This window comes from Loxodonta africana, unplaced genomic scaffold, assembly GCF_030014295.1.
Source record: "Loxodonta africana isolate mLoxAfr1 unplaced genomic scaffold, mLoxAfr1.hap2 scaffold_201, whole genome shotgun sequence".
Lineage (NCBI taxonomy): Eukaryota > Metazoa > Chordata > Mammalia > Proboscidea > Elephantidae > Loxodonta > Loxodonta africana.
This window is the reverse complement of record NW_026974941.1, coordinates 53,343-81,324: the sequence shown is the minus strand read 5'-3', so window position 1 is coordinate 81,324 and position 27,982 is coordinate 53,343. Positions and strand designations below refer to the sequence as shown.

The window sequence follows — 27,982 nt, the reverse complement described above, 5'->3', positions numbered from 1 at the left end:
AAATCTAGTAGATAACTTTCTGGTTAAATTCTAGTCTTTTTCCCCAATTTACCTGCTACTGTTTACTTTTCAAAATCTTCAAATGTTCATACTTTGTATACGGGTTCAGTAATTGTATTGAGTCACAGAGACAAGGTTGAATAGGATTACTCCATCTTAATGGAGTTATCAGAACCTCGAGATCCCATGTAGAATAATACAGCATCAACAGGATTTATCATGGACTATAAGCCAACAAATTCTCTTCTCTCCTGATACTCTATATTTCACTAGAGAAATTTTGAGAATGTCCTGGTGAGTAGGTGAAAAACAGATGACAGGCTTTTTCAGATTCTTAGTTGTATTCTATAACTTGGAACACTACTTCCCAAGTGGATTTGCTGGTCAGTATTAAATTTCTACTAAGGGGCTTCATTGCTGGGGGAAGTAAAGTACCTAATCTGTCCACAATATAAGCAGGATTTGTCTGACATAAACTGTGATACTTTATCATGGATATCATAGGCAAGGTATGGTGTATGAAAGAAAACCAGAAAGATGCAGGCTTACTTTCCAACATTGGCATGGCCAGAGGTATGATTTATTGATAACATTGATGATAAAATTGACCATATACAGGAAGGGTAACCTAAAAAAATTGAAAAAAGATGGGACCTTAATTGTATTTGTTAGGTGTCTTTGAGTCAGTTCCAATTCATAGCAACTTTATGTACAACAGATCAAAACACTGTCCAGTTCTACACTATCCTCACAGTCTTTGTTATGTTTGACCCATTGTTGCAGCCACTGTGTCAGACCATCCCTTGAGAGTCTTCCTCTTTTTTGCTGATCCTCTACCAACTATGATATCCTTCTTCAGGGACTGGTGCCCCCTGATAATATATCCAAAGTACCTGAGATGAAGTCTTGCCATCTCAGCTTGCAAGGAGAATTCTAGCTGTATTTCTTCCAAGACAGATTTGTTCATTCTTCTGGCAGTCCACGGTTTATTCAATATTTTTTGCCAACATCATAGTTCAAAGGCATCATTCTTCTTCAGTCTTCCTTATTCATTGTCCAGCTTTTTCATGCACATGAGGTGATTGAAAATATCATGACTCATGTCAAGTTCACCTTAGTCCTCAAAGTGACATGTTTGCTTTTTCACACTTCAAGAAGGTCTTTTGCAGTGGGCTTGTCCAATGCAATACATCATTTGATTCCTTGACTGCTGTTTCCATGGACTTTGATTGTGGATTCAGGTAAATGAATTCCTTGATAACTTCAATATTTTCTCTGTTTATTATGATGTTGCTTATTGGTCCAGTTGTGAGGATTTTTGTTTTCTTTATATTCAGGTGTAAGCTGTACTGAAGGCTGTAGTTTGATCTTCATCGGTAAGTGCTTGAAATCCTCTTCACTTTCAGCAAGCAAGGTTGTGCCATCTGCATATTTCAGATTGCTAATGAATCTTCCTCCAATCCTGATGCTGTATTCTTCCTTTAACCCAGGTTCCCAGATTATTTGCTTAGTATACAGAGTAAATGATTATGGTGAAATGATACAATGCTGACTTACATTTTCCCTCATTTTAAACAGTATCCCCTTGTTAAGTTCAAAGGACTGCCTCTTGTTTTATGTACAGGCTCTGCATGGGCACAATTACCAAAAAAAAAAAAAGTTGCTATTGAGTCAATTCCAACTCATAGCGACCCAATAGGACAGAGTAGAACTGCTCCATAGAGTTTCCAAGGAGCAACTGGTGGATTCAAACTGCCAACCTTTTGGTTGGCAGCTGTAGCACTTAACCACAATGCCACCAGGGTTTCTGAGCACAATTAAGCGTTGTGGAATTCCCATTTTTTTCAATGTTACCCATAATTTGCTATGATCCACATAATCAAATGCCTTTGCATAGTCAATAAAACACAGGTAAACATCTGTCATGAATTGAACTGTGTCCCCCCAAAAAATGTGTGTATCAACTTGGTTAGGCCGTGATTCCCAGTATTCTGTGGTAATCCCCCATTTTGTGATTGGAGTTTTACGTTAAAGAGGATTAGGGTGGGATTCTAACACCCTTACCAGGTTACATTCCTAATCCAATGTAAAGGGAGTTTCCCTGAGGTGTAGCCTGCACCACATTTTATCTCCCAAGAAGTAAAAGCAAAGGGAAGCTAGCAGAGTGGGGGGACCTCATACCACCAAGAAAGCAGTGCCAGGTTCAGAAAGCATCCTTTGGACCCCAGATCCCTGCACAGAGAAGCTCCTAGTCTGGGGAAACTTGGATGAGAAGGCTGACAGAGAGAGCCTTCCCCTGGAGCCAACAGCCCAAATTTGGACTTTTAGCCTACTTTACTGTGAAGAAATAAATTTCTCTTTGTTAAAGCCATCCACTTGCTATATTTCTGTTACAGCAGCACTAGACGACCAAGACAATATCTTTATGGTATTCTCTGCTTTCAGCCCGGATCCATCTGTCAGCAGTAATGATATCCCTTGTTCCACATCCTCTTCTGAATCTGCTTGAAATTCTGGCAGTCCTCTGTCAACGTACTGCTGCAAGCGTTTTATCTTCAGTAACATTTTACTTGCATGTGATATTAATGATGTTGTTCAATAATTTCCTCATTATGTTGGAAAGGGGCACAAATATGGATCTCTTCTAGTCAATTGGCTAGGTGGCTGTCTTTGAAATTTCTTGGCATAGATGACTGAACACCTCCAGCATTGCAGCCATTTGTCAAAACATCTCAGCTGGTATTCTATCAATTCCTGGGGCCTTCAGTGCAGCTTGGACTTCCTTCTTCAGTGTCGTCAGTTCTTGATCATATGCTACCTCCTGAAATATTTGAACACTGACCAATTCTTTTGGGTACAATGACTCTATGTTTCCCTTCCATCTTGTTTTGATGCTTCCTGCATTGTTCAATATTCTGTCCCCAGAGTCCTTCAATATTGCAACTTGGGACTTGAATTTTTTCTTAAGTTCTTTCAGCTTAAGAAATGCTGATTGTGTTCTTCTTTTTTGGTTTTCTAACTCCAGGTCTTTGCACATTTCATTATAATACTTTGTCTTCTTGATCGGCCCTTTGAAATCTCAGGTCCAGCTCTTTTACTTCATCTTGTTTTCTCCATTTGCTTTAGGTACTCTACGTTTAAGAGTAAGTGATTAAGTCTCTTCTTATCTCCATTTTGGTCTTTTATTTCTGTCCTATCTTTTTAATGACCGTTTGCTTTCTTCATGTATGATGTTGTTGATGTCATCCCACAACTTCTTTGGTCTTTGTACATTAGTGTTCAATGTATCAAATCTATTCTTGAGATGTACTCTAAATTCAGGTGGGATATACTCAAGGTCCTACCTTGGCTCTTGTGGACACAGGATCTTAATACTAGGCAAATAATCCTGTGTTTTTGAAACAGTAGCCAAAGGTTTATAGAATGATTTGCTACCTCAGAATTGATAGTAAGAGTGTGGAAACAAATCCCTGAATTTTTCTTCTTTTGTTGTGTCATAAAAAATAAAAGGATAGAAATATATATATATATATATATATATATATATATATATATATACATTTCCTTTAACTGGAAACCCTGGTGGCATAGTAGTTAAGTGCTATGGCTGCTAACCAAGAGTTCAGCTGTTTGAATCCTCCAGGTGCTTCTTGGAAACTCTATGGGGCAGTTCTACTCTGTTCTACATGGTCGCTATGAGTTAGAATTGACTCAATGGCAGTGGGTTTGGTTCTCCTTTAATTTACCATTTTGTATGGAATATGTGGGTGATTATCATTTCCAAACCTCTTTGTAATGCTATATAACACAATAAAGAAAATTACATAAAAACATTGATGCACACATTTAAATTTTTTTAATCAAATATATCCATTTTGTTTAGTGTAGCTCTAAGTTTATCACATCCAATGCTGTAGGGTACTATAGTATGCCAATGTGGTAATACGTATAATTATACATATATATATAAATATATCCATTCTAATATTGGTGAATATTTGAGTTTTATTCTAATTCTCCTCTATGTAATAATGCTCATTCGAAACATTCCTGTAAATGTCTTTTGGAGTGTATACATACACATGCATATCTGTTGCTGGGAGTGGACTTGTTTTAACTTAGTAGATGCTGACATACCTATTTCACATCATAGCTTGTGAGAGTTCAGTTTGCTTCAAATCTTCACACCTGTTATTTTCATTAATTTTAGCCATTCTGGTGTGGGTGTATTAGGAAAGTTGTGATTTCTCACTGTGGTTGTGGCTGATGGATGATGGGTGTCATTACTGTTGGAGGTAATGTTGGTGCCTTGACAACATCCTTCCACACTCATCATTGTGTTGGAAGCCCAAGTTCCTATGGCAATCCCTAATGACTCTCAAGCCTGAGGGATCTCTCTACTCACAAGGATTTGCTTGGCCCATGGGTTGCACAGAGTGAGAGGCCTGGTTTTTCAATGGCCCCAGGAGAAGACTTCAACAAATGACAAACGGAATTGGCAATAAATACCCAAAATTCTTCCTGTATGGGTGAGGCAATTCAGGCACTGTTTCTTAGTTTTCTCCACACTTCATTCACCAGTGGCATTCAGTCACAGTTACCCTCATTGGTAACTTTCTTATTAATGGACCGATTTGACTTCACACTCCTATCTCAAATCCCGAGTCTATTACCTGTATATCCTTAAACCAATTATCAAGTGAACTATTTTCACTCACATCCTAGTCTCAGATTCTGCCTCTACAGAAACCCAAAATAAGTCAATTAACTTCATATTTTTGACCATTTGCTTTTTCACTTTTTTGAAATACATTTTAAAATGCATTGCCAATATATACATATATGTGTGTGTGTGTGTGTATATATATATATTTCTATTGGTTGTTCTCTAAACTTGCTATTGATTTGCAGGAGTTGTTTATGTATTTTAGATAGGAATCTTATGTCAGTTATGATTTGCAAATATATTCTCTCTTTCTCAACCTCCCTCCTTCCCCCTACCTCTCTTCCTTTAGGGCTTGCATTTTCCCTCAGTAAGCAGGTTAATCATATTTTCTTTCACACTTAATATTGTTCATCGTAGTAATAGTTCAGCTTCCCCATATTCTAAATATCATTTCCAAAATTATTTCGAAGCTTTTACATTTAGATACACTATTCACTTGGAATTAAACTTTTTGTGTGGTGTGAGGTAGAGATAACAGATATTTATTCCCCTCTTATGCGGATATCCAATTGTTTTAGTGCCTAGTGTCGTTTAGGAGAATCTTGTTACCTCTACAAGAATCTTGTTTCCTCTTTGCAATATATTAATTGTCCACCCATATGTACATCTATTTGGGGACACTGGTTTATCCATTGCTTATTTTTTGTTATGCATATGCTATACTATTTTAATTCCTGTAACTGTTTACCATCACTAGATATCCTGAATATAAACTCTCAGATACAACATCATCTACAAGATTGTCTTGTCTATTCCTTTTCCTCTACAGATTACAGTAAAATTAATTGCCGATTAATTTTTATTAATAAAGTTACTATAAAAGCAATATAAAATAGGTTAGTCATTTCCATTTGCATAAAATGCAAGCTAAATACTTAAAACAATTTGTATCATTAGATCATTTAACCAGTCTACTTCTAATTTACTTCTATTTTTCTATAATTTAACATATATTCCTATAGTCTAATCAAACATTTTTACTTGTTACTAAGTTATATTAAATTATAGTTAAATAGAAAAAATAGGTAAACAAACTACTATAAAATGATTAAATATGAATTTTGGTTCAAAATTTTCTGTATTAATAAGGAACATTATAAAATACTAACAATTGCCATTTTCTTATTTTATGTAGTATATAGCAACCACTGCCTTCTGAAAGAGTTGTGAGCATAAAATGACAAATTGTATGAGTGGACAAACACTTTTAAAAAATACATCATGTCTGCATTACATTTAGTATGCAATCACCTGGTGTAGAGTTAATATTTCATTTACATTTCAAATTAATGAGTATTAATTTTTACTTAAAATTGATCATATTTTCCAAAATATTATTACCAATTTATGGACTTTATTTGAGTGTTGATTACTCAAATATTTTGTTAATGAAAATCACATGAACCCCAAGTTTTGCCGCATTCCCTTAACTCTCTATATATCACATTATTTCCTCTTCACAGTTACTTTCTAAACAGTGTAGTTTTGCTCCTTTGTTCAGAGCAATTTGGATACCCTTGTTTCTCAGACTATAGACTAAGGGATTTAGAAGGGTTGTGAGCACTGTGTAGTAGAAAGAAGATTTTTTTTTTCAGTGTCATGTACACCACAACCATGGTGCCATAAAACACAAACACAACAATCAAGTGGGAGGAGCAGCTGGAAAATGCTCTGTATCTCCCTGTAGAAGAAGAAATCTTTCAAATGGAGAACACAACGAAACTATAAGATAACAAGGTCCAAAGGAAAGGAGACAGGGATAGGAATGATGAAGCAAAGGCCACCCTCTCCACCGCTGCAGTGTCTGTGCAGGAGAGCTTCACCAGTGGGAAAAAGTCACAAAAGAAATGGTCTATTATGTGGAGGCCACAGGAGGTTAATATTGCAACCAAAATTAGCATGGACCCCAGGAATAGAAAACCACCAATCCATGATCCAACTGCCAGCTGGACACAAGTTCTGCTGTCCATAAGCACTGAGTATCTCAGGGGCCAACAGATGGCCAAGTAGCAATCATAGGACATGACAGCCAGAAGGAAACACTCTGCAGTGAGCAGAGCCCCAACAGCATAGAGTTGCACCACACAGGCAGTAAAGGAGATAGTGACACCACCAGCCACGACCTCCCTCAGCAGCTGAGGGGCAATGCTGCTTGTGTATCCAACATTCACACAGGATAAGTGGCACAGGAAGAAATACATTGGAGTATGTAAGTGTGGACTTTTCTGGACGGCGAGAATCAGCAGCAGGTTACCACACAGTGTGACAACATAAAGGCTTAGGAACAAAGGGAAGAGGGCAGTCCCAACTTATTTGCAGTCCCCAAATCCCAGCAAGATCACAAAAGTGATAGTGGAGATATTTCCTCTCTGTTGTCTTCCATCTGAGGGCGTCAGATAAAATATAGGGTGAATCAATTTAAAATAACATATTTCCAAGAGAACTTGTTGCTGCAAAACCAGGGACACACTCATATTTTCCAGTAAGCCCAATGATGCTATTCGTCTCTAAAAAAATTTTTCTCATCTCTAAACTGGCATCTTAGATTATGTCTTCCATTCTGATGCTACATGTGAAAAATGCCTAGAAGCCAGGTCAGTTTGGAGTGAGGGCTAAAAAAATGAGTATATATAAGCTTTGGTGATTTAACTTTTAATCCTGCTTATCAGTGAATCTCTTGTTTGTCTCTCATGCTCTGTATTTGCAGCTTTCTCTTCCATTCCTCTCCCTTAAAAGATGCAAATGAAAACAAAATAGCTAGAATAAGGATAATGCTCACGGAAACAACGATAGGATCAGGTCCAAAGCCTGTCCTGACAAAGTTACAAAATGAGAATATTTGACTTGGGCTTTCTCACATCTTTGGCCTATTTTGTTTCCTTCCTTATGCCTTAACATCCCACTGGGGCATTAGGAAAAAAGCTTCTTATTCGCAGTTGGAATTCTCTGTCTCAACAAAGGTGTGCGTACGAAAAGATTCAAGATATTGCACATAGCTAGGGCCTTCATCTGAGAAGAAATTTGCTTTTCAGTAGACTTTCAGTTATCACACACTTTTTTTTTTTTTTTTACAATGATGCTGCCTAAGTTTACAAATTTACAAACACTTGAATGATAGAGAGCAGGATATAACTTATGGAAAATTAACGCAATGTGCTGCACTGTAAATATTATTCATCCAAATTCTAGAAACCTAAAAAATTCTTTATTGGAAAATAGGAATGGATTATTGAGAAATGAAAAAGGAAGGTAGCACTTGGAACTGAGAGTAAAGAGTGAATAAATCAGATAATGTAAACAGAAACTGAGCTCAGAATGTCAAGCAGTATTTTCATCTCATCGAGGTGGTCTATCTCTGCTTTCGCCTGCTGTGTTTTTTAATCATCTTTGAATCTATAGTTTTAATACTTACTTTTTATGTGTAGCCAAAGATGAAGCAAGTACTTCTCTGGTCATGGGTAATTGAAGTCTCGAGCTCCCACTGAGGAAGTAACTAAGAGAAAATTAGCTTTCTCCTTAAACTTGGTTATTTACAAGAAACCTGCATAACTTCCTTGCATTTTGCAGAATCTGAAAGCCTCAATATTTTATTTCTTTTCATGACATTAAGAACACATAATCAATATTAAAAAAAAAAATCCACTTTTATGTTTAAACTGCAACTTCATTTATGCCAAAGAGTGATTACCTGAATTCTGCATTGGTTGGCATTCATTTTTACATAATTATCCAAAAGTCAGTATTGAAATTAGAATGTCTCAAGAATGCAACATTCAGAACATGAACTTCTGATTATATTAAACCCAGTATACAGTTTTTTTTTTATTTCTGTGTTTGTATTTTATAGTCATAAGCTTTACCCCCAGAACTCCCAGGATACATGAACTTTTAAAAATAAATTCTGGTGGGAGAATCTCACCTGAATTTTAATTTACCAAGAGAATTCATGTTGAGAAAACTGCATAAATGTTTACCATCTACATGATTTTTTAGGGAAAGGCAGCAAAACTGACAAAAGGATCATTTGGGCTTTGAAATATTCGATAGAGTTGAGTACTTTGCCAAAAGCTACATTTATTCTTCTCTAATCATTTTTTTAATCACTTATTCCTCCACCTCCTTTTGTTTCTTTATTTTTCTTCTCTTTCTCCTATTTTCCCCTTTTCCTACTTCTTCTCCAATTTCTCTTCACTTCTCCTCCTCTTCTTTCTTAGTTGTTCTCCCCGTCTGATCTTATTTTGGTAAAAAGTAAACATACAAAAGATAAAAGACTATTAACTGCATAAAAACCTATTTTGAAGGATAAAATATTTCTCAAGGGCACGCCTCTCTAAATTATTGCACAGTTTAGTTCCAGGCACCTCAACGAAAAATCAAAAAGTTATTGATTAATTAGTGATAGAAAATCCAGTGGAAAATCATTAAAAATCTCGTTAGAGGGGAATTGAGGAATAGAATTTTAGAATTAGAAATAAATGATGTTGAGAAATGAAGAAACACATTAACAATATATGTCTACGTAAGTTCTACTTTAGTATGACAGTTTGACAAAAGCCTTAGTCATCCTTTCTGATATTACAATACGTAAATACTAATTTATAGTCATCATAACAATGTACACAATGAGAGGACAAGTGTATACTGAGTAAGAACAAAATGTAAGAGTGGTGGGGGTGGGAGCTGGGTACCCTGGTTTCAGAGGACATCTAGGTCAATTGGCATAGCAAAGTGTGTTTAGAAAATGTTCTGCATCCCACTTTGGTGATTGGCATCTGGGGTTTAAAAAGCTAGCAAGTGGCCATCTAAGACACATCAATTGGTTTCAACCCACCTGGAGGAAAGGAGAATGAAGAACACCAAAGGCACAAGGAAGATAATAGCCCAAGAGAAAGAAAGGGCCACATAAACCAGAGACTCCATCAGTCTAAGGCCAGAAGAACTAGATGGCGCCCAGCTACCACAAATGACTGCCCTGACAGGGAACACAACAGAGGATTCCTGATGGATCAGGAGAAAACTGGGATACAGACTTCGAATTCTAGTAAAAAGACCAGACTTAATGAATGGTCTGACTGAGACTCAAGGTACCCCAGATGTCGTGGCCCCCAGACTTTCTGTTAGCCCAAAACTAAAACCATTCCCGAAGCCAACTCTTCAGACAAAGATTAGACTGGACTATAAGACACAAAATGATACTGACGAGGAGTGTGTTTCTTGGCCCAAGTAGACACATGAGATCAAATGGGCAGCTCCTATCTGGAGGCAAGATGAGAAGGCAGAGAGGGACAGGAGCTGATTGAATGGACATAGGAAATACAGAGTGGAGAAAAGGAGTGTGCTGTCATAGTGTAGGAAGAGCAACTAGGATCAGATAACAATGTTCGTATAAGTTTTTGTGTGAGAAACTGACCTGAGCTGTAAACTTTCATTAAAGTACAATTAAAAAGATTTCTTCAAAGTGCTAAAAAAAGAACATAATGTAAGCTGTTGATGAATAAGGAAAATTGTGGGAGCAGAAGTACATAACTACTGTGCAGTTATTGTAGCAAAGGAGAGTGAATACTTTTGAGGGGGATGTTGTGGACCGCCTCAGAAAAGTTTTAGACTTAGAGGAGGCTAGTACAACAGCAGCAGATAGAAGTAAGAACGGTCTTCAACGAGAAAAGTTGACTTAAAAAAAAATCTGCAGACAGATCAGCATTTAGTTTCCCACATCAATCCTCCCCTACTTTCTCTTGAATTTACCAAATATGGCTGCAAAATAAAGCAACCCAAAAATCTACGTGGAGGCTCTTGAATTCCTCTCAATCCATAGAACTTTTCACTGAAAGCTCATCTTGAAATTCCGTCCATAAAGAATTTCAGAGAAAATTGGACCAAACAAAAACAAAACAAAAGAAAACAAACTCTTCTTCCCTCATGGTCAAGAGATACACAGTGTGTGCTTAGAAAAAGCAACACAGCCCTACATTCTTAAATATGAATTAAAACCACAAAAGCTACAGGGAAAAAAAATGCACAGAAGATAAAACTCAAGCTACTTGAACAAAACACCTGACTGTAGGAAGAAAGAAGACATTTGCAGAGCAAACTGCAACTTGAGAACAGTAAAACAGAAACATAATTCTTCACAGAAATTCCCAGAAATTTTTAGAAGATGTTTGCTGTACATAAAAGAACTTGATATTACAGAAAAGGAAACACCTGAAAAACAAAAAATTCTAAGTAGGAATAAAAGAAAATAAGAGCTTCTAGAGGGAAGAGATGTCAGGTACAAATGAAGGTACACCGGACTGCCATCCAAGTTCTCATCATAGGCATAGAATTCAAGAAGATAATCAAGCAGTGCCATGAAACTTCCTAAAGGGAGGCTTTTTTTTTAATCTAAAATTGAATACCCAATTAAAATCAAGTACATGGACAAAATACATTTTTTTATGGGATAGTCATAAAGTTCATTTCCTATATATTTTATTAGAGGAAGAAAGAAAATTTCAGGATTGACAGCTAGACAGGAACACCATAAAGAAGTTAGTACAAGTTATGGTAATATTTTTGGGGTATCAGAAAAAATATTGCAAAAATTTTAAAAGGAAATTGAATCCCGTCCAAGCAACACAAAAATATTCTAAAGACTTTGAATTAATTTGGTAAATGTTTGTTGTTATTTTCCATTGGCTCGACTGTGACTCACAGTCACCTTATGCATAACAGAGTTGATTGTTTCTTGTGCTGTGCTATCTTCACGACTGCTGGTATTCGTTCAACAGAAAAAAAATAGTTCATTTGTATCTAAAGAAGAACAAAAAGACAAAGTACGAGAAGGAAAGAAAAAGGGGGAAGTAAAAAGGGAGGAAAGCATGAGTGAGAGAGCAATAGGGACTAAGGGAGGGAGTGAGAGAAGAAACAAAGTGAACAAGAAAAGAACAAATTTACAGCCACAATATACCAATACCAAACCCATTGCTGTTAAGTTGACTCTGACTCGTAGAAACCCTGTAGGACAGAATGGATTCCCGGTTTTGCAATGGTTAAGAGCTTGGCTGCTGATTAAAAAGTCAGCAGTTTGACTCCACCAACCACTCCTTGGAAACCTTATACGGCTCTTCTACTCTGTCCTAGAGGGTCTTTTTGTGTAGGAATCAACTCAATGGCAGCAGGGTAGGACAGGATTGAACTGCCTCCCCACAGTGTTTCCAAGGCTGTAGATTTTTATGGAAGCAGACTGCCAAATTTCTCCCATGGAGTGACTGGTGGCTTCGAACCACTGAACTTTTGGTTAGCAGATCAGCTGCTTAACCACTGTACAACCAGGGCTCCTATATGCCTAATATGAAGGAAACTAAACATTAGTAAGATTTTGTGGAATTAATGGGGTATAAAAAGTGGAATCAATATAACCTTGGCAATTGGATTATATTTTTTTCAAATTCCTCAAGCTCACGATTTAAAATCTAGCACAATCCTTTGCCTTTTTGATCGATATTAATAAAGGTAAGCTAGTGGCTTACTTTAAAAAAAAAGATTAAATAAAACTTTAGATTAAATCATAAAAAGTTGATATTTTTTCAAAAGAGAATTTTAGTGTTAACTTGAGCAATATTTGTTTAGATAATATATTGTTGAGAACAAAATTCTGTTACCTATCTTAACTCAATGATCAATACCTCATGTATTAGAGATACTGAAAAGTCCTATGAAGTGAGATCTCTTCAGTATGACCAAAGGAATCTGTGCATGTCTTGGACGGTCTTTCAGGTGAAGAGTATGAAAGTGCAATTCATGCAGGAAGGCCATAAAATAAAAATAATTTAGTACTCACCACTCCGAGAAAGGAGACCACAGCACCTTGACACAGGGCCATACAGGGTGTTGCATCTGGGAAAAGGTAACAAATAGTTCAAACAATAGGAGAGGGCTTCTGTATGGCAAGCAGAGTAGGGTCTCAGGATTAGCACACTGAAGACATATTGTCAGTATTGTGGATTGAATTGAGTCCCCCAAAATTATGTGTCATCTTGGCTAGGCCATGATTTCAGTATTGTGTTTTGTCCTCCATTTTATAATCTGATATAATTATCCTAGGTGTTGTAACTCCAAACCTTTATGTTATTAATGAGGTAGGATTAGAGGCAGTAATGTTAATGAGGGAGGACACAATCTACAGAATTAGACTGTATCTTCAGTTAATCTTGTTTGAGGTATAAAAGAGAGAAGCAAGCAGAGAGAGAGAGGGACCTCACTACCACTAAGCAAGAAGAGCCAGGAGCAGAGCAAATACTTTGGACCTGGGGTCCCTGTGGTAAGAAGCTCCTAGACCAGTAGAAGATTGATGACAAAGACCTTGCCCCAGAGCCGAAAGAGAGAGAAAGTCTTCCCTGGAGCTGGTACCCTGAATTCAAACTTCTAGCCTCCTAAACCGTGAGAGAATAAATTTCTGTTCGTGAAAACCATCCATTTGTATTTCTGTTATAACAGCACTAGATAACTAAGACAGTCAGTTTAAAAGTTTCTAGTTTGTTAGCACAGGAAAAAGGAGAAATTTTTATCACAGGTAATCATGTAAGACATGGCCAAGAGGGGCAAGGATTAACTATTGCCTTTGAGAGACTGGGTTACAAGATAGTAACCCAGATAGTAATTTTATCATGGGAAACCTAATAGTCATGGCCAGTAGGAAAAGTTAGAGACTACAGCTTCTGAGAGACTGTGTAACAAGCAAGAATGGTCATATCAGACAGTGAGTGAAAGGGCAACTAGGAGAAATTAATGGATGCCAAGGCAGCAAATTATGTAGACTGTAAACTGGTCTTATGGCAATCAACCCTTTGATGGCTGGGCATCATTAGTATGGATGTGAGACACTGGTCGTCTGTGTTGTTAACTGTGAAAGGCATTGGGTTACCCAACTATTTAAGACAGTTGTAGTTTAGTTGGGTCTCCTGTGTGTAGTAGAGATCACAAGACTGCCTGTCAGGTGTAGGAGAGGTTGACCAGGAAAAGGGCCAGTGTATTTCGAAGTCCCTAATGTCCAGAGCCATAAATGATGAGAGTGTTCATGGTGATGTCATCTCCAACAACGAAATCTTGGACTGTGACTAGGTCATCTAAAGCAGTGTCATTGGAGGTGGTGTGAGGGGACACCCAGAAAAAGTATAGCTTTCCCAAGTGGCTATCCACTGGGAATGTGTTGAAGAATTTTAATTGCCTGATCGAAGATGTTTCTACACTGGACCCTGAGGCTGCTAGTGCTTCAGGTCTCTTTTACATTTTTAGGGTCATCAGGTTTGAAATGGGAAAAGCTGTCTCTGTTTTTTGTCAGCTTCAGCTTGGGGCTTTGATCCACAACGGAGGAATGTTCTGGTCACATTCATAAACCAGTTGGAGTGTTACAGGGCCTCATATATAATGTTTTTTTTGTACATATAGAAGTGAGACATATTCCCTTTTAAATATAAGAAGAGGTGGTGAGAAGGTTTTTTTGCTTGTTTTTTATGTTGGTAGGAAGTCTGAGTCAGCCAAAAGGCCTTGAATCAAGACAGATTGAGGTCTGGGGCAAGAAGGGGAGCCATTTAGGAATCTTATGCCTATTTTATAACTCACATAGAAGCTGTTGAGGAGAACATTAGGTCTCTCAGGAAGAGAGGAAAGTTCCATTGAATACCTTTTTCAAGATCCCAGCATTGGAAAGTGAAGTGTGCCGGAGTCACTCTCAGTAATGTCTGGAATGTGGAAGGATAGGAGCTTTATATTACAGCCTTAACATATATAATGATACATGTGTGACCTTGATTTATATTTTGACTATCTATGATGCAAGACATACCCAGGGATTTTACCCTGTAAGAAACAACTCCAAGGCTATTTCCTAAGAGTTTGTAAAAAAAAAAAAAAATGTGTAGGTGAGTCCACTTGTCAGCCAGGGCATCCAGTACTAAGATGACTGTCTGATGTCTGGCCAATTGTGCTGACATGTGATTAAGAGATGGAAAGTATCAGAAGTCCACCGATATCCATCACTTTTGTGATGTGGACAGTATCAAATGTATAGTTTACAAGCTCTCATTTCTGTTCAATTAATCTGAAGAGGCACACCTGGTAGCCAAGGGCCTGGAGGGAGGGTGACCTTCTCCAACAATAAGATATCTAGAAAGTGACTGAGTACAGGAATGCCAACCCCTTCTGCAGGTAGAATATGCCAGAGAGCTCAGGTTTGCCTCCACCCTGTATCAAGGAGGAAACCTCAGTAGCCAGGCCGAACTTGTGGCATGCTGCTTTCTGGGTATAACACGTAATGACCAGGCTGGTCACAGGCTCTGTAAACGCCTCTATTTCCAAGAGAGCACAGTATGCTGTCAGCAATTATGGCACTAATGGTGCATGGCACAGGGCTTAGAAGGGTGGATTCTTCACCAGAAGTCCGCAGGCAATTTATGGCCATCATAGGTGGTCCAGAGACTCCAAGAGTTATGAGATGAGGTTCCTAAAGCTTTACAGTAAAGGAATCTCTGAGGGCACTATGTGGAATGCCTATTGATTTCAGTATGGACAGCTTCTAGAGCCTTTTGTTGAAGGGGCCCCATTCATGGAGGGCTGCTTTGTAAATAGCAGCAGCAGTGAAATTCAGTAAAATTTGTAAATGAGGAATATGTTGCCTTTAGAACCCTAATACACTAAAAGATGTTGGACTTGCATGTTCTTAATTAGTGTATTAAATCTCCTCAAAATTATGCTCTTTGAGAAAGGTGGGTACAGCTTAGATCTTGCCTGTAAAAACTGTGTGTAAAGTAAGGCTGCTGAGGTATCCCATGGTGGTGCAGCAAAGGAGTATTGTGTCCCTTCAGAGGTTATTAACAGGCAAACTGTGGTTGAGAGGCTTTTGGAATAGACACTGAATAGAACATATTAGTCAAATGTATAATAGAGAAATATTTACTGGCTTATGATTGGGTAGAGGCAATAATTTTAATAATAGGTATTGGATATTGGGCCACAGCATTAAGTCTTCAGTAATCCACCATGAGGTGCCAGTTATCCCTGCCAGGTTTAATAATAGGCATGATGTGAGTTGTTAAATGGAGAAATAGTGGGGATAATTACCCCTTTACTAAAACTGTAATTACAGCCCCAATATTGATTAATTTCATGAAGGTTGCCAGTTGGTATATTTCCGTAGACATAAAAGTTAAGGTAGAACTCATTTAGGAAAGGTGAAAAAAGCAAATCACTACCTTTTTTATCTTTTGCTGTCTAAATTACTTAAAGAATTTTGGGTTTCCAGCTGGGTCAAATTTTAAGCCTCTACTTAAATTTAATAATATATGTGTGTATATGTGTATATATATAATACACATATATGTATATGTGTATTCATTTATTTATTCATATTTTCTCCCCTTGTATCCACTGAATATACTATGTCACTGAATATACGATGGGGGGGCTTTCGCTCTATTTTGTTTATATTTATAATTTTTTCTTCTGTTTTTAACTTCCATCAAGTAGGCTCTGACTTATAGCAACCTCATGTATATCAGAACAAAACTTGCCAGGTCCAGCGCCTCACTAATGTTGATATATTTGAGCCCATTTTTGAAGTCATCGTGTCAATTCATTTTTGGTGACCTTCTACTTTACAAAGCGTGATGTCCTTTTTTAGCAATTGGCCCCTCCTGATGACCTGTCCAAAGAAAGTGAGACAAAGTCTTGCCAAACACTTATAAGGAGTGTTCTGTTTGTACTTCCTCTAAGATGAATTTGTTCTTCTGGAAGTCTATGGTATACTAAATATTCCTTGCCAACACCACAATATGAATGTGTCAGTTCATTGTCCAGCTTTCCCATGTGTATGGGGCAATTGAAAAGGTCATGGCTTGGCTCATAGTGACATCTTTGCTTTTTAAAATTTTAAGTAGGTCTTTTGCTGCAGATTTGTCCAATGAGATACATTGTTTGATTTCTTGACTGCTGCTTCAAAAGGCATTTATTATTGATACAAGTAGAATGAAATCCTTGAAAACTTCAGTTTCTTCATCTTCTATCATTAATGTTTATTGGCCCAGTAGTGAAGATTTTCACTTTCTTTATATTCAGGTGTAAACCACACTGAAGGCTATAATCTTTGACCTTCATCCTTAAGTGCTTTGAGTCATCTTCATTTTAGGCAAGCAAGGTTGTGTCACTCCACATTGTATGTTGTTAATGAATCTCCAGTCCTGGTGCTGCATTCATCTTCATATATTCCAGCTTCTTGGGTTACTTATTCAGCATGCAGGTTAAATGAATTAGGTGAAAGGATACAAACCTGCCACACACCTTTTCCAGTTTTGTAATAAGTAGTATCCCCTTGTTCTGTTTCAAAGACCGCCTCTTGGTCTATGTGCAGATTCTGCATGAGCACAGGTAAATTCTCTGCAATTTCCATCCATTGTGATGTTATCTGTAATTTGTTCTGATCTGTGTAGTCAATAACACATAGCTAAACATATTCTGGCATTCTCTGCTTTCAGCCAAGATTCATTTGGCACCAACGATGATATTATCACTCCACATTCTCTTCTTAATCTGTCTTGAAGTTTGGAAGCTTCCTGTCAATGTATGATGCAGCTTTTTTAAACATTATCATCAGTAAAATTTTGCTAGCATATGATAGTAATGATATTGTTTGATAATTGTCACATTCTTTTTTATTGTCTTTCATTGCAGTTAGCATAAATATGGGTCTCTTCCAATTGGTTGGCCAGGTAGCCATTTTCCAAATTTATTGACATAGACAAATAAGCACTTTCAGAGTAGCAGCCTTTGTTGAAGCATCTCACCTGGTGTTACAGCAATTCCTGAAGCTTTGTTTTTCACCAGTGCACTTAATAAGCTTGACCTCCTTCCTTTACTAAAAGCATTTGTGGATCGTATGGTACCTTCTGGAATGTTTAAAAATCGTCCAATTATTTTGGGTACAATGACTCTGTGTATTCCTTCTATTTCTTTGATGCTTCCTGCATCATTCAATCTTTTGCCCATAGTAGAATCCTTAAGTATTGCAACCCCAGACTTGAATTACTCTTCAACTCTTCCAGCTTGAGAAATGCTAACCTTGTTCTTTCTTTTTGGTTTTCTAACCCCAGGCCTTTGCACATTTCATTGTAATATTTTACTTTGTCTTTTCAGGCTGCCATTCGAAATCTTTTGTTCGGCTCTTTTACTTCATCATTTCTTCAGCTCGTTTTAGATACTCTGCACTTAAGAACAAATTTCAGTGTCTCTTCTGACATCTATTTTGTTCTTTTCCTACTGTCCTGTTTTATTTATTTACTTATATAGTTTTGTTGCCCTCTTATATTCCTCATGTATGATTTCATACATGATTTCGTTGATGTCATCCCACAACTCTTCTCTCAGTCATTAGTGTTTAGTACATCAACCCTGTTCTTGATATGATCTCTAAATTCAGGTTAGATGTATTCAAGATTGCACTTTAACTTCTGCGGATTGTGCTGATTTCCTTCAGCGTCACCTTGAACTTGCCCACGAGCAGCTGACGGTCTGTCCCACAGGCAGCCTCCGGCTTTGTCTTCACTTGTGATTTTTACATTACCCACCATCTCTTTTCACAGATGCGCTGCATTTGATGTCTGTGTGATCCATCTGGCAAAGCCTCAGGTAGAGTCTTCCACTGCATTGCTAGAAAAAGTGTTTCTGATGAAGGAGTCATTGGCCTTGCAGGATTCTATACTTTCTATCAGCGAGGCCTTATTTTCCCACTACCGATCCTGCTTGTTTGTTTCCAACTTTTGCATTCCAATCACCAGTAGTTATCAATGCCTCAATGTACCTTGACTGCACATTCAATCAATTTTAGGCTACAGAAGCTTGTAAAAATCACCAAATTCTCCATATTTGATATGAATGGTTGGTGTGTATATTTGAATAATAGTCATATTTACTCATCTTCCTTGTAGGCATACAGATATTAACATATCACTGATGGGTGATGTCAGGATAGATCTTAAAATGTTCTTTTTTGAGGATGAATACAATGTTGTTACTCTTCAATTTGTCACTCTCTGCATAGTAGATTGTTAGATTCTAAATGGCCAATACCAGCCCATTTCAGCTCACAAATGCCTAGGATATTAACCTTCAAGCATTCTGTTTTATTTATTTATTTTTTTACAACTTCCAATTTTCCTTGATTCATAATTCCCGCATTTCAAGTTCCGGTTACTAATGGATGTTTGCATCTTTTACTTCTCATTCTGGATTGTGCCACATCAACAATGAAGGTACCAAAAGCTTTACTCTCTCCTTACCATTAATTTTGGCTCTACTTTGGGGAGACATCTCTTCCCCTGTCATATTTTGAGTGCCTTCCAAACTCAGAGGCTCATCTTTGAGCACTATATTGGGCAATATTTTCTCACTATCCATAAAGTTTTCACTAGCTAATTTTTGGAAATAGATTGCCTCCACCCATTGGTCAGTTTGTTGTACTGTTGTTGCTTGTGTATTTCAAATACTAGCAGGGTCACCGTGGTGGACATGTTTCAGTGGAGCTTCCAGAATAAAATCTGTTAGGAAAAAGGGCCTGGCATTTTTTTTTCTTCTTGTTAAGTGCCATTGAGACACTTTTGAGTCATAGCAACACCACACGACAGAGTAGAACTGACCCATAAGTATTCTAGGCTGCATTCTTTCCTGAGCAGATCATCAGGCCTTTCTCCCACAGGGCTGCTGAGTGGGTTTGAATCACAACCTTTCAATTAGTAGCCTAGTGCTTGACTCTTATGCCACCAAAGCTCCTTCAAATTAGAATAGTCAGGGTTAGGGGCCTCTTCCATGGCAATGATTTATAGTTTAAGAACCCTGGGCTTGAGTTGGGTTTGAATTAATTCCTTTGCTGTGCCACAGGAATGCCCTGGTTTTTGTTTGTTTGTTTGTTTGTTTCTCTATAACCTTGAGGATTAAGCTTTGTTGTTATAACAGAGCCATAACAAGTAGAGTTGCAGGTTATAAGAGTGAAGATCTGGATTGAATCCGTCATTGATTAGCTTCTAAGTCTTGACTTTTTAAAACATTTTTCCTTTGTTTCGTTGTTGTTGTTATTGTTGTTGTTAAGCCTCCTCCCCCTTTTCCAGAGTAATCATTTTAAGCCCTCCTTTTTTTTCTGGAGCAACCTGTTAGAGCAGGAGGCTCTGCTTTTCATTTCCAAGCCACATTTTCTTTCATGGTTAGCGTTTTATTTTTCAAACAACAGTTCCAAAACACCACAGTGAGTAAAGCTGAAAGGTAATAGACAGTTTTATAAAGATAAGTTGTATGCTAGTTAACCTCTAAAACTGAGGCACTTGGCATAATATAATATCTGACATAAGTTATAAATCAAAACTCCATTTTGTTGCAAGCTCCTGCTTCTGTATTCCTGAGAATGTAACCTTGACTTTGTCCCATTCGTGTGCATACGGCCTTGGGCCTCTGGCTGGGTAGAACCAGGGGACACTGACCCCCATCAATCATCTTGTTTAACTGGCCTGGCTTCTGTCCCAAGCCACTCTTAGCAAATAAGAGTGGGGGTTAAGAATGTGGTTTAGCTACTCTTTGTAAATAAGAGTGGTGGTCAAGAATGTGATTGTAGGAGAAGGAGTTTGCTCATGATGTACCAGGAAGATGGTAGTTGAAAATAAAATTGACCGTGTGACCATCACACTCCATTCAGATGTAAAAAGAGCAAATGATTTTAAAATCTTTGTGGTTTTTCCAGTAACTTCTTAGCATATAGACAGTCAGAAGATTTTTACTGTCAGTTCCTCAAAAAGTAATAACCAATCTAAAGTGCTCACATATACCCGTTAAGCCAATCATCTTTCAATTTCCCTAAATCCTCAATCGCTAATCTATTGTATTCTAAGTTATAAACATTTCTGTTCACCCACAAGTCTCAGGAGCACTTGCATTAACTTTGCAGGATCATGTGTTTCCCCACTTTGAACTGTCTCAATCCTCCAATAAATCTCTTTGCTTTTATTTTAACAGAGTACACTTCTTATTTTTGACATTTTCTGGTGTCAGATACATGGGATTCAAAGGGATGTTATCTTCTGTGGCCTCAGGGACCGCGTGGTCTTCAGGGTCCTGGTACAATGGAGCCTCTTGTGATCTCTGTTCTCCCCAGATTTTGGGGAGTTGCCCCAGGTAAAAAGTCTCTTGAATAGAGCTACTCTTCCGTGTTTCAATGATCTTCTAGAGTAACTGAGGCCTTTCTTGCATACTTTCATTTTCAGTTCACACTGAATATTTTGATGAGTTCATTGCCAAATAGAGTTTTTTGAGACTGTTAACATTATACTCCTAGGCCTAATAAGCTGCAAAAACAAAGGGTACAGGACAACCACTTAACAGCCAGTAGGGCAATCACTATGCACTAGACAATTAAAGACTCCTGTGACAGGACAAGCTGGATGTGAGACAGGCCAGAGCACTGGGCCTCCTGATGGACTCAAGCAAACACTCACAAAAGAAAGGTCCACATTTGTCTAAGCAGAACCCACTCCCAACCCTGCAACGAAATCCCTGATAGGACTCTAGTAGACTCTGGGAGAATCAAAGATTCAACCCATTAAGTTTGAATTCGTTTTCTTAACAGCCATTCAGGCTTGAGTGCACATTTAGATTTTGACAGCATGTGCAGTTTACCGTTTTTTGTGAGATAGGGAATGCTGGCTCTAAAGACTCGGCAGGGCCACCTTCAGGCGCCTCAGCTGCTTATATGCACAAACATTTTGGCCAAAGCACTCGCCTGTTTTTAAGTGCTGGCACGCCTTTAAAAAGACAGTCTAGAGGATCATTGGCCATTATGCGGCTCTTTTGAACTAAATAAACAAATTTTCCTGCACAATAAATTAGAAAATAAACTCTCCTGGATCATGAGGCTGCAATGAGATGCCTGTTTTGATTGGTAACTACAGGCCTCCAAAAGACATCAAGTCAGTAAAATTGCTTCTCTGCAAGGTACCGTTTCCAAATTAAGGAAACTAAGGAATTGCAATGTCAAAATTCATCCCTTACTCCCTCTGTGCCATTGTCAGCTGCTACTCCTTTGCATCCATCTTTGCTTTCTTATTCCACTGATAACACCTGATCTGATCTCCCTTTCTTTACAACAAAATTCAGCCAATAAACCTCTGTCTGAATTATCTTTTAAAATCTGTTCTAATACAGACACCAAACAACTTTCCTGTATTACTTTTCTCCTTTGTACACACTCCAAATTGCAAAAAATTGTGATAGAGTTTCTTCTCTGATGATTCAGAAGGAATGAAACCAAAGTTTCACCCTCTTCTTAACATTCTTGATAAATGAGCTTGGATTTCCTCCTATCAGAATGTTAGTTTGGGATTTGTATTTAAAAACACTATAAGTTGAATATACTGGAAGTAATTTTAAATTTCAGTGATTTCTTTAGTAAAAATTGTTTTCCATCTGCTCCGTCTTTTTCCTTCTACTTCGAATAAATGAGTTTCTGTTTGTGTTGTCTTTACTTTTCTCTTTTGAGGGACTATTGTTTGATAGTGAGGTTTTCAGAGGGTCTGAGATCTCTCCATCTGAGGCTCTGGCAAGTAAACAAATTTTATCTAGAACCTGTTTTTCCACTGACTTATGTTGATGTTACCAAAATTCGCTATATGCATTTCGGGAAAATAGGTTCCCCATATGTGTGTCTTGTTCGGTATTGTATAAGCCTGGTTTTTGAGCTGGAGTCATAGACAAGTGAATTTTTGTGAGTTTTGTTTTTTTTCTGAGAGCTTGCATCTTGTCTAGAACATTTGTATCTAGGTTTCTGTCTTGTACTAGGTTAAAGGCCATGGCTGATGTTTTTCATGGGGTTGTCTAAAATTTCAATTCTTTTCTTTTCAAAGAAAGCCTGCTTCTTACATCCACCTTAGTATTTGGACTTTTAGTAGCTACTTTGAGAAATTTTTGTATAAACTGGTCTATTTGAAATATACACACACACAAAAAGAAGGAATTTTTCTTATTTTAAAAAGAGACAAATTACTGTACATTGCTTCTCTAAAGGACCTTATAAAGCATGCAAAAAAGGGGTTGTGAAAACAGAATATTTTCCTACCTCTGGATGGTATTATTAAAAACTAGATTATAATATTCCTTTAGAAAATGTTATTTGTTCAGTTTAGTGATAAATAAGCACTTATATAAATCTAGTATTCTGAATATTTCCATGAATTAATGAAAATAAATTTGTTTTTACAGCGATTTTTATGTCCTGTAGTATATATATATGTCTTAAAAGCAAAACATTCCTAAGTAACTTAAGCTAGGTATTACATGAAATGTGTTTTATTTAAGAAAAAAGATAATTCTGTCTTAAAATAAAATTAGTAGTTCTAGAATGAGAAAAGGGAGGCATAAGACAAGACTAGAGGGAAAAATAGATATCCAAGAATTAATGCACTCATTTACAAAATTACTAAACAGTTTGAGTATTTACTGGGTAAAATAAAAGTCTATGATACAGAAAAGGTAAAACTGTTTACAAAGAGAATAGTGAAGAATAGTAAATGGGAAAGAATGTGTTTATATTTTGTCTTTCAAAATAACTAGGTCAACTTAAACATATATAAATTAACTGAGATGGCCGATTCTTGTCTCTGATCATAGATAAAAGTTTGGGAGGGTGAGACAGGATCAAGTGTCCTCATTCCCTGTCTTTGAGGTCCTGAAGCACCAGGAAAGCTTTTAAAGGATTCCTCCCAACTAGGAGAAGACTTTTCAAGACAAAATAAAATAGGAAAGATGTTGTCCTAATGCAATTATCAGAATTGGGTGGCTCACCATCAAAATGACTGTAAACAGGTTCTCTCTATTGTAGATGAATTCTTCAAAGCCAAAAATAAAAATCATAATGAGACCTACCTAAAATGAAATGGTAAAGGTTTGAGTGAAAATATAGCCCATTTAAACAAGTTTATTTCAACAGTAATTATGTTTTGAGGTATAGAGGCTTAAAATAATTTTCAAGATCTTTAGGTAACTTACTGATATTAAATTGAGCTAGTGTTCAAGTTGATATAATTTTGCTTTTTATACCATAGAGAAAGATACATAAATTTGCATCTGCTGATGTGTCTTCATTATTGCCACTTAGGGGGTTGTACTATATGAGATATGCAACAAAAGACAAAGTTTAAAAAATTCATTAAAAAGGGAATTTATTTGATATGGTCAAAGATTTTATCTGTCTATCTACAAGTTTGATGAATTAATTTACGCGAATATTTTTTTATTGTGCTTTAGTGAAAGTTACAGTTCAAGTCAGTTTCTCATACAAAACTTATACACACATCATTATGTGACCCTAGTAGCTGTCCCTAAAATGTGACAACACACTCCTTCTCTCCACTCTGTATTTCTCATGTCCATTCAGCCAGCCTCTGTCCCCCTCTGCCTTCTCATCTTGTCTCCAGACAGGAGCTGCCCACATAGTCTCATGTGTCTACTTGAGCTAAGAAGCACACTCCTCACCATTATCATTATATATATATATATATATATATATATATATATATATATATATATATATATATATATATATAATAGCCCAGCCTAATCTTTGTCTGAATAGTTGGCTTTTATTTTTGGGCTAACAGAGATTCTGGGGGCCATGACCTCTGGGGTCCCACCAGTCTCAGTCAAACCATTATGTCTGGTCTTTTTACTAAAATTTGGGGTCTACATCCCACTTTTTTCCTGCTCCATCAGAGATTCTCTGTTGTGTTCCCTGTCAGGGCAGTCATTGGTGGTAGCCAGGTACTATCTAGTTCTTCTGGTCTCTGGCTGATGAAGTCTCTGGTTTATGTGGTTCTTTCTTTCTCTTGAATTCATATTTTCCTTGCGTTTTTGGAGTTCTTCATTCTCCTTTGCTCCCGATGGGTTGAGGCTAATTGATGCATCTTAGATGGCCACTTGCTAGCTTTTAAAGACCCCAGATACCACTCACCAATATGGGATGTAGAACATTTTCTTAACAAACTTTGGTATGCCAGTTGACCTAGGTGTCCCCTGAAACCACAGTCCCCAGACCCGTGCCCCTGCTACTCTGTCCCTTGAAGTGTTTTATCATATTTAGGAAACTTCTTAGCTTTTGGTTTAGTCCAGTTGGGCTGACTACCCCTGTATTGTGTGTTGCCTTTCTCCTATCTAATTAGTGAGCACACCTCTCCCTTCCTCCTTCCCCACCCTCGTAACCATCAAAGAATGTTTTCTTCTGTGGATAAACCTTTTCTTGAGTTCTTATAATAGTCGTCTCATACAATATTTGTTCTTTTGAGACAGACTAATTTTGCCCAGCATAATGCCTTCCAGATTCCTCCATATTATGAGATGTTTAAAATATCCATTGTTGTTCTTTATTGTTGCATAGTATTCCATTGTGTGAAAATACCATAAATTGTTTATCCATTCATTTGTTGATGGGGTCTTTGGTTGTTTCCATCTTTTTGCTATTGTAAACAGTGCTGCAATGAACATGGATGTGCATATATCCATTCATGTGAAGGTTCTTATCTCTCTAGGATGTATTCCAAGGAGTGTGATTGCTGGATCTTACGGTAGTTCTATTTCTAGCTTTTTAAGGAAGCATCAAATGTTGTAGAAAATACAAAATGGGACATTGCTGAATTTTGGGAAATGGACTTTATTGAAAATATGACATGTGAACGCACTTACAGTCCCTACATCACGAAACAAAGGCACATAACATAAGGCTATTACATATTAAAATTTTGAAAAATGACTTAAAGATCAATGACAGTCCAGAGATTGGAAGAACAGGATATCATTGAATAATACAAGAAATTTAATTAGTGATGTGATCGCTTAGTCATAAAGGAAGGAAAAAATGTAGTTAATAGAAATCCAAAGATAACATTGAAAGCCGGAGTGTAACAGAGAATCAGAAATGAAGAGAGTCCCACATATTGCCTGTGATAACAGAACATACTCGAATGTGATGCCTATACTGGGGACTATTTTTTGAGAAGTAGGTGGAGTGAAAAGAATTGGGGAAAAGATTGATAAAAATATACATTATTTCATAGTTAACATGGTATATCACATAAACAGTAGCCAGAGAGAGAATATTCCTATTCCTACAGGTAACAGGAAGAGGCTGAAGTGAGAATGGAGAGTGATCCACAGTCAGAAACCATAGCTCTTTATTCACACAAAATGGGAGTGCTTAGCTCTAAGTGACTTTACTCTGAGTAGCTTAAAAAAAAAATTGATAAAAGTAAGAAAAATATAAGGTAGCTGATGAGAAGATTGGTGGGTACATGTGTGTGTGTCAGAAGATGATATTTGTAGTTTTAAACATGTTAAGATGGTAGTAATATAATAACCAAATTAGATATCTATTTTTAGAAATACTGAAAAGTAAGCCCTTCCCTGGAATGGAAAGGGGAACTGAAAATGGATGTGGTCACAGGAAAGTGAGAAAGCACAGAAATATAAAGTGGAAACCAAAGTTGAACAAGAAGAGAAAAATGATCAAGCTAAGGAGTCATATCAGGATAAATGTTTAGGTAAATAAGGTAATAAAGTGAAAGGAAGCTGAATTAGAAAGTTAGATACAGGTACAGTTACAGAAATAAAAAATTAATGCATGTATATATACATACACACACGTAGGTGATATATGATGTATGTGATATGGATATTTTGGGTAAAAGTATAGCTATGTGTATGGATATGGATATGGGTATAGAATGTGACCATAGATTCAAATTTACTTAAGATACACACAGTTTATACCTCTTACATCACTGCAATTATTAACAGTTCCTAATTTTTAAAAAAAAAAGTCTATTTTTATGATAAATTTTATATTCCCTGTGGATAGTGATATAGTTGTATAGATAGGCATAAATGTAGATATATGTATGTGTGTGTGCTTATAAATTTCTGTATATATGTAGCCATGTCCTGTCTATCCCCAGCACAACAATAGAAAATTATTCTTTCTATGAATTCTTCCAATCCTTCCTATAAATTCAGTCTAAGTGGGTAACATTGTCTTAAAATCATGTTTGTCCTAAATAGATCTTACGGCATAAAATCTTTCTGAGAGCTCCTTTCAACTCAGTGTTTCTCAGCCTGTAGATAATGGGGCTTAACACTGGAGTAATGACCCCACATAGCATTGAGATGAACCTGTCTCCAGCTGGGAAGTTGTAACTGGAAGAGGGGTGGATGTACGTAAATATCATTGTATCATAGAAAAGTCAAACAACAAGGAGGCAGGAAGCACAAGTGGAGAAGGCCTTGTGCTTGCCTTCCATTGACTGTATTTTAAAGGTGGTGGATAAGATGTAGATATAAGACATACCAGTGATCAGGAAGGTGCTCATGACCAAGACATCTCCTACCACTAAGAGAAATATTTCTGCCACGTAAGTGGAAGAGCAGGACAGTGCCATCATAAGAAAGATGTCACAATAATATTGGTTGACCCAATCGGACTTACAGAAAGACAGGCAGAACATGAACACTGTGTGCAGAAGGGAATTCAGAAAATCTGCTGCCCAAGCCACAGCCATGGAGTGGAACAGCACCCATTTTTCATGATGAGGGTGTAACAAATGGAGAAACATATGACCACATAATGGTCATAAGCCATGACAGTGAGAAGGAAGACTTCAGTACATGCCAGGGCTCCAAGGAAAAGAGATGCAAAACACACCCAACAAAAGAAAAGCTTTGCTTCTCATTCAAGAGGTTCTTGAGCATTTTGGCAATAGTAGCTGATGGGTACAAAATGCCTAAGAGGGACAAATTTGCCAAACAAAATTATACATGGGTGTGTACAGCTTTTTCTCAGTCCCAATGGCAAGGAGAATGGCCACATTTATCACCAAGATGAAATGTTTTGTGGCAGCAAAGACGACAAAGAGATGGTAGTGCACCTCCAAGAGGTCAGAGAGCACAATATATGGAATTTACTTGAGTGTTGATTATTCAAAAATTGTGTTAATGGAAATCACATAAGCCCACACTTCTACCCCATTTCCCTAACTCGCTCATCACATTATTTTCTAGTCCCAGTTACCTCCTGAACAATATAGTTTCTTCAGAGTGATTTGAATGCCCTTGTTTCTCAGACTATAGACTAAAGGATTAAGAGGGGGTGTGAGCACTGTGTAGAGAAGTGATAAAATCTTGTTCAGATTGAGTGTTTTTCCTGAT

The 27,982-nt window shown here is 37.2% G+C and overlaps 1 pseudogene; it reads right to left on the bottom strand.

Moving 5' to 3' along the window:
- Nucleotides 1-24,341: 24,341 nt before the first annotated feature.
- Nucleotides 24,342-27,735, bottom strand: LOC111749066 (olfactory receptor 5V1-like; annotated as a pseudogene).
- Nucleotides 27,736-27,982: the final 247 nt, after the last annotated feature.